The sequence below is a fragment of the Lytechinus pictus genome, unplaced genomic scaffold, assembly GCF_037042905.1.
Source record: "Lytechinus pictus isolate F3 Inbred unplaced genomic scaffold, Lp3.0 scaffold_20, whole genome shotgun sequence".
Taxonomy (NCBI): domain Eukaryota; kingdom Metazoa; phylum Echinodermata; class Echinoidea; order Temnopleuroida; family Toxopneustidae; genus Lytechinus; species Lytechinus pictus.
In genome coordinates this window covers 6,196,738-6,213,911 of record NW_026974141.1, presented here as the reverse complement: position 1 = coordinate 6,213,911, position 17,174 = coordinate 6,196,738, and the positions used below count along the sequence as shown (strand labels likewise).

At 36.7% G+C, this 17,174-nt stretch overlaps 1 long non-coding RNA gene across 1 annotated transcript; it reads left to right on the top strand.

Annotated features, from left to right (window-relative positions):
* Window positions 1-14,383: 14,383 nt before the first annotated feature.
* LOC135157775 (uncharacterized) lies at window positions 14,384-16,477 on the top strand. The gene is made up of 3 exons (XR_010296748.1): window positions 14,384-14,459; window positions 15,747-15,950; window positions 16,357-16,477. It is a non-coding gene; the product is annotated as an uncharacterized LOC135157775 (long non-coding RNA).
* Window positions 16,478-17,174: the final 697 nt, after the last annotated feature.

Below are 17,174 nucleotides of genomic sequence, written 5' to 3'. Positions count from 1 at the left end.
GGACAAAAAAGGAACTGATGACGGTTGGGTTACTTTTAATATGATGCTAATTTGCGGCTCGTCGAAGGACCTGATCAAATTCTGCATTCCATAATAAATGTTCAATTAAGCGCTAGAGATGTAGACATTGGCTGTTTTCCCTATTCTCATTCTGGTCTTCCCACTTACTGCTGCAATAACGTTCATGACGTTTGGTTTCGGGGAACTCAAGTAGTAGCAACATTTTGATTATAGCCGCTCGTACAGTATGACATTAGTATTGAGTTGCGCTTATCGTTGCAATGCCAGAAAACAAATGCTATGTCAGGTATGCTAGTTCCTACATAAATGTATCATCGGATGCCACAAACCAGGTGAGACTTTTTTAAGGGTTACTAAAGAGCGGTAACAGAGTGTGTTCGGTTAAACATGGCTAATATTCCGTTTAAAGTGCTTGCCTGACGAAATGCCGATTCTTAGCAGTCAAAATTTTAGAGCGAGGGAGTCTTTTGAGTCTTGTGGCTGGTGACATTACTTTATCCGTTTACTTTTTAATCGAACACAAGGTATGTGTAATGTCTAATTCATGTAGATCTTGTGGAATATGGTTGAATTCAGTACACCGTATTCTTTGCAATAATGCGTTATGCACTTTCATGATTGAAAACAAGATAACTGTTATTCCCCTACTTACTACTTATCAAGTAAAGTAGGCAGGATTAACCCGCAACGAACACTAGGTTAGCCTTTGATTGGCAAGATACTCTTCTTTCACCTTGTAGTCAATTGAACAATCGGCAAACTTCTTGTTGGGAAATTTTATGAAAAATTGTGGAATAATGGTTTGAAGAGGGAAGCAAGGCATCGAAATTTGGTGCCCAACAAGTTGTCAGATATTTCATCTTTCCTTGATTTCCAATGGTTGAGAACTGCATTGTTTTTTTTTCCCCTCATAAGATAACTAACATGCTCTTACATGAAACACTTTCCAGTAGGGCCTACTCTATATGGCCAATATCGCTTGAAAAGGGTAAGCTTCTTTGGAGGGATATCCTTACATTCAGCACCGCGATCACTATGACCAACTTGACAAGTTGCGCTTAATGGATTGAAAATCTTAAAGCTGCTCGCTTATGACAGTACATATATTCAAATACCAAGCATTTATAAGATGCCACAAACTAGGTGAGACGTATTTTATCACATAAATAACTAGCATGCTCTTACATGAAACACTTTCAATAACTGTACATGGACAATATCGCTTGAAACGGGTGAGATTCTTTGGTGGGATGTCCTTAAAGTCAGCACCGCGATCACTATGACCAAAGTGACAAGTTGCGCTTACGGGATTGGAATCCTTAAAGCTGCTCGCTTATGACAGAACATATATTCAAATACCAAGCATTTATAAGATGCCACAAACCAGGTGAGACCTCTATTATGCAAACAATATTGTGTTATTAAAGCAAGGGCGATAACTGGTTCTAAAAAATGATGGGGGCCATTAAAGAGAAAACAACAGAACGGAAGGAGATGTCCCGAGGGTGGGGGTGCGAAAGGGTTTGTCCCCTATATCAAGGTCACTGGATCAATTTCTTGCTTGATATTTACAAAAAATGCATCGTAAATTACTTGATGTATACTAGCAGGTCATTACACACTTGCATAGGAGGGTTCTGATTAAAAGATGGAAGGACGTGACAGAATGTTAATTGAACGACTGAGAAGCAGTTTGTATTCTACTTATTCTGTTAATTTGTCATCCAAACACAAGGTAAAATAATTCAGAAGCGCTTAATTGTTGACGGTGGATCTTGTGCAACGTTACACAGTAACTAAAATCCCCATAACCAATGCCCTGGGATATATCTTCGAGAAAGGAAACATAAAAACTGCCCGTAACATATTTCCAAACGTCAAGATGGTGAACCTTCTAAATTGCCTTATTTAATAGGCAAAATATCCTTCCTACACCATCCAGTCAAGAAAGTAGCCGAAACTGTGGATGCACGGAATATCAGAAGGTCTACTGGGCATATTGGGTTAGCAGCGCGATAGATTGTTGTGGTTGCTATACTCAGATGTGTCACAGTCTTGGTGAATGTCGTTGAATTCAGCACCACTATCCCTATGACGAAAGTGACAAGATACGCTTACGTGATTTAAAACACGAAAGCTGCTCGTTCACTACATATTCATCAAAATACCAAGCATTTGTCAGATGTCACAAACGAGGTGAGGTTTTTAAAGTGAAAGATACTGAGACCCTTACATAATCATTTTTTAGTAATGGCTCTGTCACAAAACACAATACGAACTGCTCTTGGGGGTCGTAAGGCGTTTGTAATAGTCTCGTAACACGTTGATCACAATTTGTGCAACTGTAAAAAAGAAATATTCAAAAAAATATGAACGACTTAAGAATGAGTGCCTTGAATTGCACATATGACGATGTAGGGACAACATAAAACATAAGATGTCCGCAAGTCTGACGAAATTATAACTCAAGGCATTCTTACAATAAGGTTTTCTGTACAGCCGAAAATCACTTCGTTTCTCAAAAAGGCCGTAAGAATCTATGCCCCACCTACGAATATCTTCGAACCCCAAAATTTGTACAAATAGTATGTATATTCATGTTTTTATTTTTTTTTTTGCTCGCACTTATTTGCTCGAAAAAAGTATTTCTCCTCCAGATATCATTCAGTTCCATACATTGATTTTAAAATGTGACAAATTCTAAACTGTATGATGGAGAAATGAAACAAAAATTGTTCTTATATAAGCCTGCATACTAAAAACCAAGGTAGGTATAAAAGGAACCAAGCCAAACGTTGAAATCAAACAACAGCTCAAGTGAGTATTACGTAATTATATCAATATACTCAACATTTGAAATTGTGATATGTAGCATATTGTCAACGATGACAGAACTGTGCGGTAAAGTTAGAAAATGGTATTAAATGTATTTGCTCAATCGCTGTATTTTCGATCAGCAACACAAGATGTCAAGACTAACCAGGACATTTTTTCGTCTTTTTTTTTCATTTCAAGTTCGTAAATATAAATAGATAGACCAATGTTACGCTTTTTACTGGATGTGTAAACAATCGGGTATGCGGCTCGTCTCCGGTCCTGATCATTATTCAGGTTTGTAGACATCAATTAAAAGACGATGCGGTATAGCATCTTGGTTCTCTGTGTTGCCCTTCTTTTCTGCTTCCGTTTCCCGCCTTCAAAATGTGTTGCAATTATTTTGTGTTTTAACACACTAAGCGACTTCCCTCCTCATAACCGCATTTTCAATCTTCAAAAGGTTTATGGATTAATTTCTTTACGAATGCCAGCCAGTCTTACAAGTAATATGCGTATGGTTAGACAAAACAATTGTTGATATAATAGTCAATATATTAGTTAGACCCCCCCCCCCCCTTCCTACATAGATGCCATAATGAACGGTTTGACATCTGAAACCTGTATATTGCAGACATGATTTAAATTCATCCTTTACGAAAAATCTGCCTTTTCCACGATCATTTTCGATCTACGTTAATGAAGGTTCTTCTAAATTGAACCAATGCATCTTAACCTGCAGCAATTGTAAGAGTCAATATCAGCATATTCCGAACATTTGTCTGAAACTTAATGGCAACTCATGAAATGTGACGATGATAAAATACCAGTTCGGTAACTATGACCCTCGAGTTAAAGTGCATAACATAATTGCACACAACAAACTGCACGTTTACTCCATACACAACCAAATTCCAAGCATTCGTCGTATGCCACAAACCAGGTGAGATTTTGGAATGTTAGCTGCTTCTAGATTTATATTGTGCTAATTATACAAATTATAGAAAGAATGAAGTCATTCCTATCCAGTACTATAGCAGGTTTATTTACCAAAATATTGACTTACATGTAGCTGCTCAGTATGATTGGTCAACGACATCGGTCAACATTCAGAGGTCTTGTTAACTTCAAATGTCTTCAGAGGTAAGGTCTTCAACTTTGGCATGTGCTATACATGGGTACAAAAACAAGCAGGAAGAATAAGAAAATGTGCAGACATTTCCAAGATGCCTTTGGCTGAATGGTCATCGTTTGACCAATTATTAAATTCTGAGGCTTTCATATTTGTAACATATCATAAACAGAGGTAAAGATTGTGCTCTTATAGCTAAGACATTCAAAGGTACAATTAATATTAACCGACGCCATTAAATTTACGAGAAATGATGATGAAATGCCAGTTTGCGGCTCCGTGGCTGACCTGATCATTATTCTGGAGTCGGAGATATCAACTTTTATTCGGCCGTTGGGACTCATGAATTCGTATTTGTTCACTCTGTATACATCCCGGTGAGCTTGTGTCTTTAGGTCTAAAGGGAACACAATTGGTAATTACCGTTGCACATATCTGCCATATTGCCCAGATGTAAATTGACACAAGAAATGCATATTATTCATTTCACCACAAAAGGCTGTGTCTTTACTCAATTGCCAAATAAATTCCAGAATTTCCAGATGCCACAAACAAGGTGAGACGTTTGAAAAAAAACATAGCCTTATACAATTTAAATATTATTTTAATCCCGGATATTTAAAATGAGATGAAGTAACAGCTGAGCAAACGTATTCCCTTTGAAACACATTCGATGCCACATGCAGAAAATTGCCAGGCATGCACCTTGCCCGGCCATCCTTGTGAATGGGGAGATTCCCGTATGACCCCGTACCTATAAGTCATTTACAAGGGGAAGTATGCATTTGTGATGATAATTCTTTCTCGCTGCATCTTGTTCTGGTTATGAGCAGTACCTATGCTTTAATTTAGTTTATGTATTCATTCATTTATTGATTTATTTGTATTTTTTATTTTTTCACTCTTTCGGGGGCATGCGAAAATAAATGATGCAACGTTTCTTAAAATATTACTCAAATTTACTAGACTGGTCGTGAGCTGCTACTGATTTGACATATACAATAATGAAGAACACTATTCTAATGAACGCATTTTTAATTTTCTTTTGGGGGGAACGATTGGAAAAGTGTCAAATCCTGATTTTAGAAAAGGTAAAACTATTACTGTTTCACTAATCAAAGGTTATTTGATAGAATCTGGCAATTTTTTGGCGCAACTATTGCTTGGGTATTGATGTTGTACTATTTGCTCAAATTTCATTTTTTTATCCATGAATATTTCAATTCAATTATGAAACATTAACACAAATGATTATTTCCTAAAATCACTCACCGGATTTTCACATGAAACTGGTGGCTTCGAATTAATGACATCAAAAGCAAAATTAGTGCCGTACTTTCTGTAGTGCTTCTTGAGAGATTAACATCTGCTTGAATACATTTGTTGCCCGTTGGAACTGCAGTCCCAAAACTTTTTGGTTTAACAAAGTTGAAAACTGTGCAAAGGTAAAAAGGTAACCCCTCTAGAATGATAAGGAGTGGTATTATGATTATAAATAATGTAATTACCGAAGCTAACTGATCTAGATCACGGATTTACTCTTTTCAAGTGATGATAATTGTGTGACTTGTTGGTGAATCTGATCCGATTTCAGGCGTTGCGGATATCAGAAGTTATCTTGGCCTTTCAGTTTTCAGGACACGTTGCCGACCCTAACGAGCCGACGCGTCGACTCGTTAGTGTCGGCAACGGTAGTTAGGGTCGCGACGATAGTTTGCCAATTAATATTAACGTGCATTTGCAACCATGGTGATTTTGCTTATCGCCGGGTGTAATGAATATGTAAATAACTGATGATTTTATTTACGTGACTGTTTACATTATCTCAAGACATGGCATTAACTGGTTATAGCTTGCTTTGAGATCAATCAATGATGGGGATAAGGATTTATCAATATGTTGAAATATGTTATTCCTATAAACTGATGGGAATAAATGTGTTGACTTTTAAATGTAAGTTGACATACATATCAATATCGTGCAAAATGCTGATTGTCAGATATACATTAGGTGTTCCCCGATGATTTGTGGTCATCATGTACATGTTTTAACTGTTAATTAAATGATGGAGTGCAGGTATGGGTGTGATGTGTGTATGTGTGTTTCTGTGTGTGTTCGTTTTTTCCAAGCTTTGTTTTGATTGGGCATGGCATGGACAACATTTCCCGTGCAAGTGCATTCAGAAAGACCATTATCTTCCGAAAATCTGTCATCAGCTTGTTATATATTAACTTATACATGTTATATGACAAGTGTCATTGCCTTCACATACCAATGTCCTTAGTATTGATTGCGCTTAACAGTGTTGGAACAACAATAATACACGTTTTACCCATATTCAAACAAACTCCAAGCATTGGTCGGATACCACAAACCAGGTGAGCTTCTAATTTGATAACAAAGAGGCATTGAAAAAATGCTAGTCCCAGAAAAATAAGTCATTCGCGATAAAGCATCTGTGAAAAGTAGGCATCATCAGTATCCTACATCAGAGTAATGACATCAAGGTTGCTGCTGTGTCATTGCGTTGATTTCAAAACATATCTGCTGTGTTTTGTCTTAAGTCTGTGGTACATTTGAAATGGCTAATGGGATGGGCATGATCATATCCATATTTTATATGAAAATGTCATCTACAGGCAATCCCCTAGATGTGTCGTCATCATTGTAATATATCTGTAAAGCGCTTAGAGACGTCGTTCCGATGTGTTAAGCGCTATATAAATGCGGATTTATTATCATTATTGCTGTGAGAATACACAACACTTTTTGCAGATTTTATTTTATTTTATTTTTTTTTTTGACAATGACAATGTTTCAATGGCTCTGAATGATAACTCAGTTTACCATCACGGCCCGTATGTCCAAAGTGATGAGATTATCGTACGAGCTTGAAAACTATCAAACGGCTTGTTCATCAACCTTGGATTCAGCAGTATACCAAGTATGTTATCTTGTCAGATGCTTCCAACCAAGTGAGACATCTAGGAAACCAATGGTTAGAAATTGGGAAATTGAACACAATTCCTTTTCATCATTTTCTCATTATCTTTACAGGAGCAATCAATTGCAGCACCCCATACATTCCAGTCCATGCACACCTCACAGACCGCCGATTGAACTATAACTTTGGTGACAGGATAACTGTGACTTGCAATACAAGCTCGGATACCTTTACCCTTCAGTGCCACAACAAGGGACTCTGGAGTGGCCCTGTAATTTCATGTCCTGCACCATTATATCCAGTCGGTATGATGAAATCGAAGTACTTTCTAAAGCTATCGTAGTAAAGAAATTGTCTATTTTTTTCGGAATTTAACGAAGTCGGTGAATAAGATTCTTTCAATTAGCATAAATGAATTTAAAAATCTTAGCGATTCGACTAAAACATGATGATTATATTTGACTAAAAACTTTAGTGTGTTGCAAGGAAATGGCAGCAGTCATGTTTTTCTTGTGTGATGCACCCCATTAATATATAATGTCTTTTTGTATTTCCCTTTAGGTCTTCCAGCTAAATGTAGCGCGCCAATAATTCCAAGGTACTCCGCGATTCAATCCCTTCAGTTGAGCTATAACCATGGGGAAAGTGTGAATGTACAATGTGACAATAGCAGTGTTCAACCCTTTACACTTCAATGTAATACCACAGGATTATGGATTGGCCAAATGCGACAATGTCCTCCGCCAATTGCAGGTGATAAATTACATATCCTTCCGTCTAACACCTAAACCAAGATTGATGGAAAGGTCAATCAGTAAAAATTTGCAAGACATTAGTAAAAAGCAAAGTAAAATAACAATATGAAGTGACGGAGGTACATTCGTTAAACTACAGTAAATACCTGGCAATATTTCCTAGGATTTGCATCTTGTCTATCAATGATTTAATGTGAATTTTACAATATATATTTTATAATGTATTTCCTTTTGAAATTCTCTTAGGAACTATTGGCTCCAGTTGCCGGTGAAATAAATGTCCCCCAGTTATTGTCATGTCACCCTTATCAATTCCATATCTACTTACAATGTGTATTTAACATCACAGAGCCAGTACGATGTAACAGTCCGTACATCCCGAGATATGGGTCTATTGATAACCTTCGTCTGGACTATAATATTGGCACCAGTGTAAGGATCACATGTGACAACAGTACAGACAGCTATAGCCTTCGGTGTAAATCTGATGGATTCTGGACGGGAAGCGTTCTTTCTTGTCCGGCACCAGTTGAAGGTAATAATACGATTCCATTCCATACCATTTCACTCGTTATTGTGCCTTTATTGTTATGGTTTATATGTTGCTTTTGGTAAAACTAGGACAACGGATCCATGAACTTACTTCATGTCAATATAAAGTGATAATCCATTGATACTGCACTTACATTTTCGATTTGGTTTCTTAACAGCACCAGAAAAGTGCAGCGCCCCATACGTCCCAAGGTACGCTACAATCCAGGACCTCAGAATGAGCTATGACTTCAATGAAAGAATAACCGTGACGTGTGACAACAGCACTACACAGTTTACCCTAATGTGTCATACGCATGGCCTTTGGAGTGGCCCGGTGGTGTCCTGTCCAGAACCTTACAGACGTAAGAATATAGACCAACTTTACTATTTGATCACTTGTTAAGATTATCGAATTCCCTGCATTGTCGACAAAAAACAGTTCAATATTCGCTTTCTAATCCCCCAAATCAGCATATGGAATGTATTTTAATTAATAATGTTTACTAACATGTATAAAGAAGTTAGTCAATATATCTCTGAAATTGTATTAGTATTCGAAAACATCGTTGTTTTTTGTGTGTGTTGTTGTTTTTTTTTTATCAGCGTAGGTAGTGTTTTTATTAATGTAATATTCCCTTTCATTTGTAACATTGTAACTTCCACCCCTTTACATTTTAATTTACATATTATTTTCTTAAACATTCAAATATTACTTTGTACAGCCCCCGAACAGTGCAACACTCCTTACGTCCCAAGGTATGCCACAATCCAGGGCCTCAAAACGAGCTACGACTTCAATGAACGAATAACCGTAGTATGTGACAACAGTACTACAGAGTTCACCCTCATGTGTCACACGCATGGCCTTTGGAGTGGACCAGTGGTGTCTTGTCCGGAACCCTACATACGTAAGAATTTAGTTATTGTTTATATTTGTGAAGTTGTTAAGAGTGTGTATCAAAATCCCTGCGATTGTCGACAAAGACGAATCAATTATCTTCTTCTGAATTGTCGAATTTAAGTCCCTGCAAATGCCGACAAAGGTGATCCAATGCTCGATTTTTGATCAATGATCAGTATAATTTGATTGAACAGAAGTTGTTTATCACATATCCGTAGATGTGTTCCTGTTTGACATATCTGTTTTCTCTCTTTCTCTCCATTTTATTATTGTAGGTTGTTATTTATATCGATGTCAGGTTTATTCTATCTTATATTTTCGGAATTATTATATCTTAAATTCGTATAAAATCTTATTCCTCGTAAAAGTTCAACTGACATGTGCTTAATAACATTAAATCCATTTGCCTGAACTCATCATACTTTCTGAAATTCATGTTTCCAGCCCCTACAATGTGCAACGCTCCTAGCATTCCAAGATATTCCAAGATATCCGCTCGAAATCTTCAAACATCTTACGACTTGGGCGCCAGGGTAAATGTAAGATGTGATAATAGCTCGGTTCGATTCGCACTCCGATGTCGCACTGGTGGACTCTGGGAGGGACAGGTACAAGCTTGCCCGACACCTGTAGAAAGTAAGTCTGGTTTGTGAAGAATTGGAATTAGGAATATACTTATCAAAACAATGTATGTTAAGACAAAATCGGAAAGGCCCCTGAGCATTTTTCAAAGTACAAGCTGTTCACTGCTTCTTTGTATTTTGGAAATCCTTCACTTTACGGAGATTGTAGGATTAAATTTATATTAATTTCCATTTGTGACTTGTGATTTGTGAGCTACGACTTCAATGAACGAATAGCCGTAACATGTGACAACAGTACTACACAGTTCACCCTCCAATGCCACACGCGTGGCCTATGTAGTGGCCCAGTCGTGTCTTGTCCAGAACCTTACAGACGTAAATACTTACACAAATTCTTGGTATTTGTTGAGTTGTTAAGATTACATAATCATCATCCCTGCCATGGCCCATGCAATGATACAACTGTCACTTTTTGTTCCAGAATTCATTATCAGTATATGGAATTATAACATTAATTTATATAAGTTGTTAAAATACATGTATATAAACGTTTCCTTCTCCCAAAAGCCACTTTATTTTGTGTAGAATCCATTCCAAATGACATAAATAGGCTGCGTACATGATTCACATCGATTTCCTTCATTTATTTTTCTAGTGATATTGTGATTTTGCACCTTGCCTGTCAATGATCTAATGTAATTTGTACGTTGACATAACTTATGTAAAGGGATTTCCTTTTGAAATTATTACAGAAATCATTTATGCGAGTTACCAGTCCACATATAGGGTGGTGCGTTATGTCAGGCCCCCGTTGTATAAGACATCATTAATACTTGTGTTTGTCACATTACAGAACCGATACGATGTAACAGTCCGTACATCCCGAAGTATGGGTCAATTGATAACCTTCGTTTGGACTACAATGCTGGCGACAGTGTTAGGATCACATGTGACAACAGTACGGGCAGCTATAACCTTCGGTGTAACTATGATGGATTCTGGACGGGAAGCGTTCTTTCTTGTCCTGCACCAATTGAAGGTAGTGATACCATTTCATCCAATTCAGTCGACGTTTTGTTTTCGTCATTGTTGATGTTTTATATGTGCGTTGAGGTAAAGCAGATCCATGAATGAACCTTACTTTAACAGTATTAGTTATTGGCACTTTGACACTCATCCAAACTTTCTCATTTTCTCGTGCGCCTCAGAAAAGAATATTTATAGATAGATGGTGCTATATAAATGCCTATTAATATCATTATTATTATTATTATTTGTTATCTCAGAGTGGGCATGCAAGGATCCGACGACCGGTGTGATAAAAATATATTTAAAGCGTTTAGAGTCGTCGTTCCGACGTGTTATTAGAGCGCTATATAAATGCTGAATATTATTATTAATCCCTATTGTTTTGGTATTTTTTATTTCTTTTCTTCACAGCTCCAGAGAATTGCAGCACCCCGTACGTCCCGAGGTATGCCACAATCCAGGGCCTCAAAACGAGCTATGAATTCAATGAAAGAATAACCGTAGTATGTGACAACAGTACTACACAATTCACCCTCAGATGTCACACGCATGGCCTATGGAGTGGCCCAGTAGTGTCTTGTCCCGAACCTTACAGACGTAATAATTTAGTTATTTTTGTTTATATTTGTGAAGTTGTTAAGAGTGTGTATCAAAATCCCTGTGATTGTCGACAAAGATGATTCAATGATCTTCTTCTGTTTAAGAATTTAGCCTTTGGAATATTTATAACATTATAATATTGGTATTTAAAAGAAGTTCAACGCATCTCTATAATTATCGTGTTATTTAAAAACGTGTACATTGTTTTTATAATTCATTCAAATCGGTAGCATGTATATCAATGTTAGATTTTTGTTATTCTGGGGATTTTTGTTTTTCTTCGACATTGTAACTTTCTTTTATTCTTATTTAGCATCACTTTTTCTTAAACGTTGAACTGTGTCTTGATGTCAAAATGTGTAGCAAACATGAATAGCATTTATTTCGATTTTAATTATTTTATTTCCACAGCCCCAGAGCAATGCAGCGCCCCTTACGTCCCAAGGTATGCCACAATACAAGACCTGAGGATGAGCTACGACTTCAATGAAAGAATAACCGTAACGTGTGACAACAGCACTACACAGTTCACCCTCATGTGTCACACGCATGGCCTTTGGAGTGGCCCAGTAGTGTCTTGTCCAGAACCTTACAGACGTAAGAAAGTAATCCAATTGTAGAATTAATATTGGTGCGATCTACCTACTGACCCTCTGGAAAGAAGACAGTAACCCACAGTGTGGAACGCCATGTGAAATCACCTTCACAATATTAAATTTGAGCATTTTAAAAGCATGAATCACATGTTGACATAGTTGATCATGATTTCAAACATGCTGTAAACAGTCACACTGCCGAAATGTCCACAGTGTAAACATATCTTTACACTCTTGAATTTGAGCCTTTTCATAGTGTAAATAATATGTTCACATTGTGTTTTTCCAGCAGGGTATCGACAGCGTACATGGTTTTCTTGATTTAATACATACCAGTAGTTCAATATGTCTTAGTAATTGTACTTTTATGTTATTTTATGTTTTTGTATGTAGCCCATCACATTAATTGGTTCAGAATCCAAAGTGTATAATAATGGCAAAGATGTTGAAATTGAGATGGGATGAAACAAACTTTCCAGTTTATTAGATGTATCGTTAAATGCATGTTTTAGTGATTGGCTTAATCACAAAAGGGTTACAGGAAGTTAAAATCGAAATTTTGAATGACTGGAAAAATCACACAGCCACACACAGATCCCGGGGGATGTCCCAGTAAGCGGGGAAAAATCTGAGCACAGTGTATGTCTATGTGTGGCTGAGTGGGGTACACGCAGACACATACCTTGTTCAGATTATCTCCGTTTGCCGGGACTTCACCAGAATGGTTTGTGTGTGGCTGTATGATTGTTCCAGTCATATTCAATTTTGATGTTGATTTCCTGTAGCTTCTTTGTGATTGAGCCAATCACTAAAACATGTCCGTGAAGGATATGTGTAATAAACATGGGATTATGTTTAATCGCATCGTATTTTCATTGGTCTTTCTTTTGCCATTTGGTATTTGTTCTTATAAGCTTGACTAAAGTAAATATATATTTTTCTCAGTCTTAGATTGAATTATTACGCTAAAGCTAAGAATATCTCTGAGAACTGCTATCCTATCATTCCATTAATGATTTTTTTTTAATTCACAGCTCCCGTAAAATGCAACGCACCATACGTCCCAAGATATGCAACAATTCAGAACTTTCAAATGAGCTATGACTATAGTGATATAATCACTGTGACATGTGATGAAAGCTCCACTCAGTTTATCCTACAGTGTGACACGAACGGTCTATGGAAAGGGCAGGCGGTATCTTGTCCAGAACCTCCACAAGGTAATTAATGATAAATTCATCAATATTTGTACTGCAATAGTCATGTATTAGAGTTAATTTAGAGTCATTGTATTGGCAATGACATTGAGTTCAGATAAAAATAATATAGATATTTGTTTATATGGTTATTTTGCAAGTACGTTGACACATTCGCATTCTTTTGTTTTATACCTCTCTTGGATAACAATAGGTGTTATGAAAATCATCACATTTTTAAACACATAATATATTAAATTTTACTGCCCTTTTTTTCCCTAAAAAAGTGTTCGAGCGTATTGTATCATTTCCTTTCATGTGCAGATCCTCGATAAAGAGATGAGGACATAAAGAAATGAAGTTTGGGAAATCTATTCTAATTTATATTTCATTTCATGTCCATTTAAATCCCCCATTTCCAAAATAGTTCCAAGACAATGCAATGCTCCTGCTATCCCGAGATATTCAAGTATTGAGGGACAACAATTGGCCTATAATGCTAATGACGAGGTGATTGTATCCTGTGACGGAGGTAGTTCTCAGTTCACCCTTCGATGTAACAATGATGGAATATGGACTGGACCAAATATCGCTTGCCCTGCGCCTGATCCGGGTATGTCTTTCCTACTTTAGTTTTTTCCCCGAAATGTATACATGCTTATTTTATGTATTAATTCATGAACATAGTTATGATAAATGTGTTAATGATAAATAGTTATGATTAATTTCGCTCAGGGCATAAGAAAGCCTAGCCTGCAAAGGGCATACAACGTAATTATAAACTCCAGAGACGTTGGCATTACAAACGAAACGTTGAACATTAGTTTTATTTTAAAGTGTGTTTTGCGCGCCTATTTATTGCCACCGAAAACTCCTTTGTAAATTTACTACATTCTACAATTTTTTGAAAATTTCAAAAATCACCAATGGTACCAATCTTACCCTGATAAACTTTCAATCCATTTTGTAAAAAAATATTTTGTTTAACTTGTTTTAACAATTTAGATGACATTAAATAGTAGCTGTGAGTGACAAGTTTAAAAACGTGCTTAAAATTTTATACAACGTTTTCATTGTGTATTACACCAAGTTTAAATTGTTTGAATATTCTCTAATTTTTTTTCTTCCATTAAATCGTATTGGCGTTTTGAAAACATACAGGTGCCTCTCATCAAACCTTCTGTAGTGCTCCGGTCATTCCCCGTCATTCAACCAACCAGAATCTTCGTCTCTCATACAAACCTAGCGATAGGGTTAACGTGACATGCGATGAAGATCATAGTTCCTTCCTCTTGGTATGTCGAGAAGGGTTATGGATTGGACAAAACATAGTGTGCAAGGAACCAGATGTAGGTATGTAAACCCCCACATTAGCGAGTTTTTGTTACAAGATGCTGTCACAACGCTCCACCGTTAGGCAAATATAAAACTGTATCAGGAGAGGCAAGCAATGTATTAACTAATAAGTCAATAGCAAATAAAAAAACTTTGATTTTAAATTACAACCCAATTTTCGCAAAATATATCCATGATTCCTAATGAGCAAAACGAAACAAACAATATACAGTGCGTATCAAAAAAAGTTTACACTTAGAAAAAATCCTGTAAAATTATACATTTGTAATATCCTGACGATTTTTCCACATTTTAACATTGGTACAGATCCATTTGAGCAAATGACGATATAACTGTCGACAAATAAGTCCGCTTGAGTGAGCACCACTTACTTTTGAAAAGTTAGCGAAAAATGATTTGTGCAGAACTTTGAAATAGTTATGCAGTTATCGTGACGATATTTGCTTTTAATACACTGAGCTGTGATTTACATGAAATGGCTAAGGTTTGATTTTCATTTTGTTAATCATTGTCAAGCTTGGAAAAAGTGTGGAGAAACAAGTATTAAATGAAAAATCAAATGTAAACCACTTTAAATGATAATAACTTAGAGAAAATATGTCAGAAATTTCTAAAATAAGCTTTTGTTCAGATTCAGTTATGTCCTCAGATACTTAATGTTGACATTTCAATTTGGGTGGCAAAATTGTTAGAAAATGCTTGAATGTATCCGTTTTATTTCAACTGACTAAAAGTGCAAGAGAAATGTTTAGCAGGGTAAGTTTGATTTCGCCCTTTCCCATTGACACAGCTTGAAAACGAGCATTTCTGCGCAAACACAATTATGCGAGCTTTACAAAAATGGACAGTGCTCACTCAAGTGTAACATTCTTTCAAATCTTTTACTTTCATTGGATAGAAGAGACCAAAACCCAAGAATACATGTGAAAAAATTACTCATATGTTGTATATTGTTTAATTCCCAGGGCTTTTTAAGGTGTAAACTTTTGTTTGATACACACTGTATATATATATATATATATTCAACGATGATCCAACCCTGCCTAAGTTCCGCTAGCCACATCACTTGGATTATCTGTTGGATCAATAAGTCTAGTCCTATTCGTATAACTCGATAACGAGTTTTCGAAATCCCACACCAGAACGAATTCAAGAAGTAATAAGGATTAACAAACTACCATCAGTTTATATAGATTGATAAAGTGTGCAAGAACGTCTTTCCTAATTGACGTTTTTCATTGTAACTTCCACTATCATGACTATGGCTTCCCTACTTATGTATAGAATGCAACCCACCAATCATACCGGCTGTTTCATCTGTCGAGAATTTAAGACCTCGCTACAAGGTCGGCGACGAGGTCAACGTCACTTGCAACGGCGACTCTGATTGGTTCATTTGGGAATGTCACCGGGATGGTAAATGGCGGGGAAGGGCCATTGATTGCCCTATTCCAAGACCATCCCTTGGCCATGTTAGTCCCGTTCCAGGTATGTATTTGATCAATGCATTCGGCTTTCAAAATTATAATGTACCATAATATGCCATGAAAATACCATGAATAGACATCTATGCTGAAAAGTAGGTTGTGTTGTGTTAATTTCATTGTATATGCAACTTGTTTATATCAAATTACATCAAATGAATATTTTTCTTGTTAAATTGCTTAATATGTAAAAACTAATCAATATGTATCTATCATTATCATCATACACCTTGTTTGGAAACATCTCAGTACATTTACATAATTGAGAGGTTTCTCTTTTTTTCTTTACGAACCGAAAAAGTTAAAACAGTGGTTAGTTGACATGGTTATATATAACATGAAGCACCAAATATGATATGGAAAGAAATTAGATTAAAACCCTTTTTCAAACCTTTTGGTATTTTGTATAGGAAATACTGCAGATAGAAAAGCCGAGGAGAGCAGAGGTTTCTTAACTACGGCCCTGCTTGTAACTGCGACGATCATTTTCGTTTTGGTGTTGATGTCAATGGCAGGCTTCTCGATCTTCGTGAAACGGTCAGTATTATACTAATTAACCTTTATCATTATATATATATATATATATATATATATATATATATATATATATATATATATATATATATATAGTATAGTAATAGGGTGGAGCGAGTTGCTTAGATTTTAGTTGTACAGACTGATTCCCCCTGAGGGTTCATCATACTGTCCGATCCCTGGAAAATGCATGGCCACCAATGTCATCTATGAAGCCGAGGTAGTGGCATCTAGGGACAGGAAAGTGTACATCGGGCTCACATCAACTCCATTCAAGACAAGGTACGCAAACCACAAAGCAAGCATCACCAATCGGGGGATACGGCACCAAACTAAGCTCAGCGAGTACATATGGAGACTGAAGGATGAAGGAACGCCCTACTCAGTCAAATGGAGAATCGCAAGACTTGCGCAGCCCTACTCACCCAAAACAAAGAGATGCAACCTGTGTCTGTGGGAGAAGTACCACATAATCACGGCCAAGAAAGCAGCAATGATAAACTCAAGAACAGAACTCATTTCAACTTGTAAACACAAGAGGAAATGTTTACTTTCAGGTTATGGTTAACCATAGAACACCCCCCCCCCCCTTATGTGTCAAACCCACTCCACCCCAACATTACCCCAATTCTCCTTACTCAGTTTAAAGAATAGCTATTATCTGTTCACTGTAGTCATTTATCCCCCTTACATT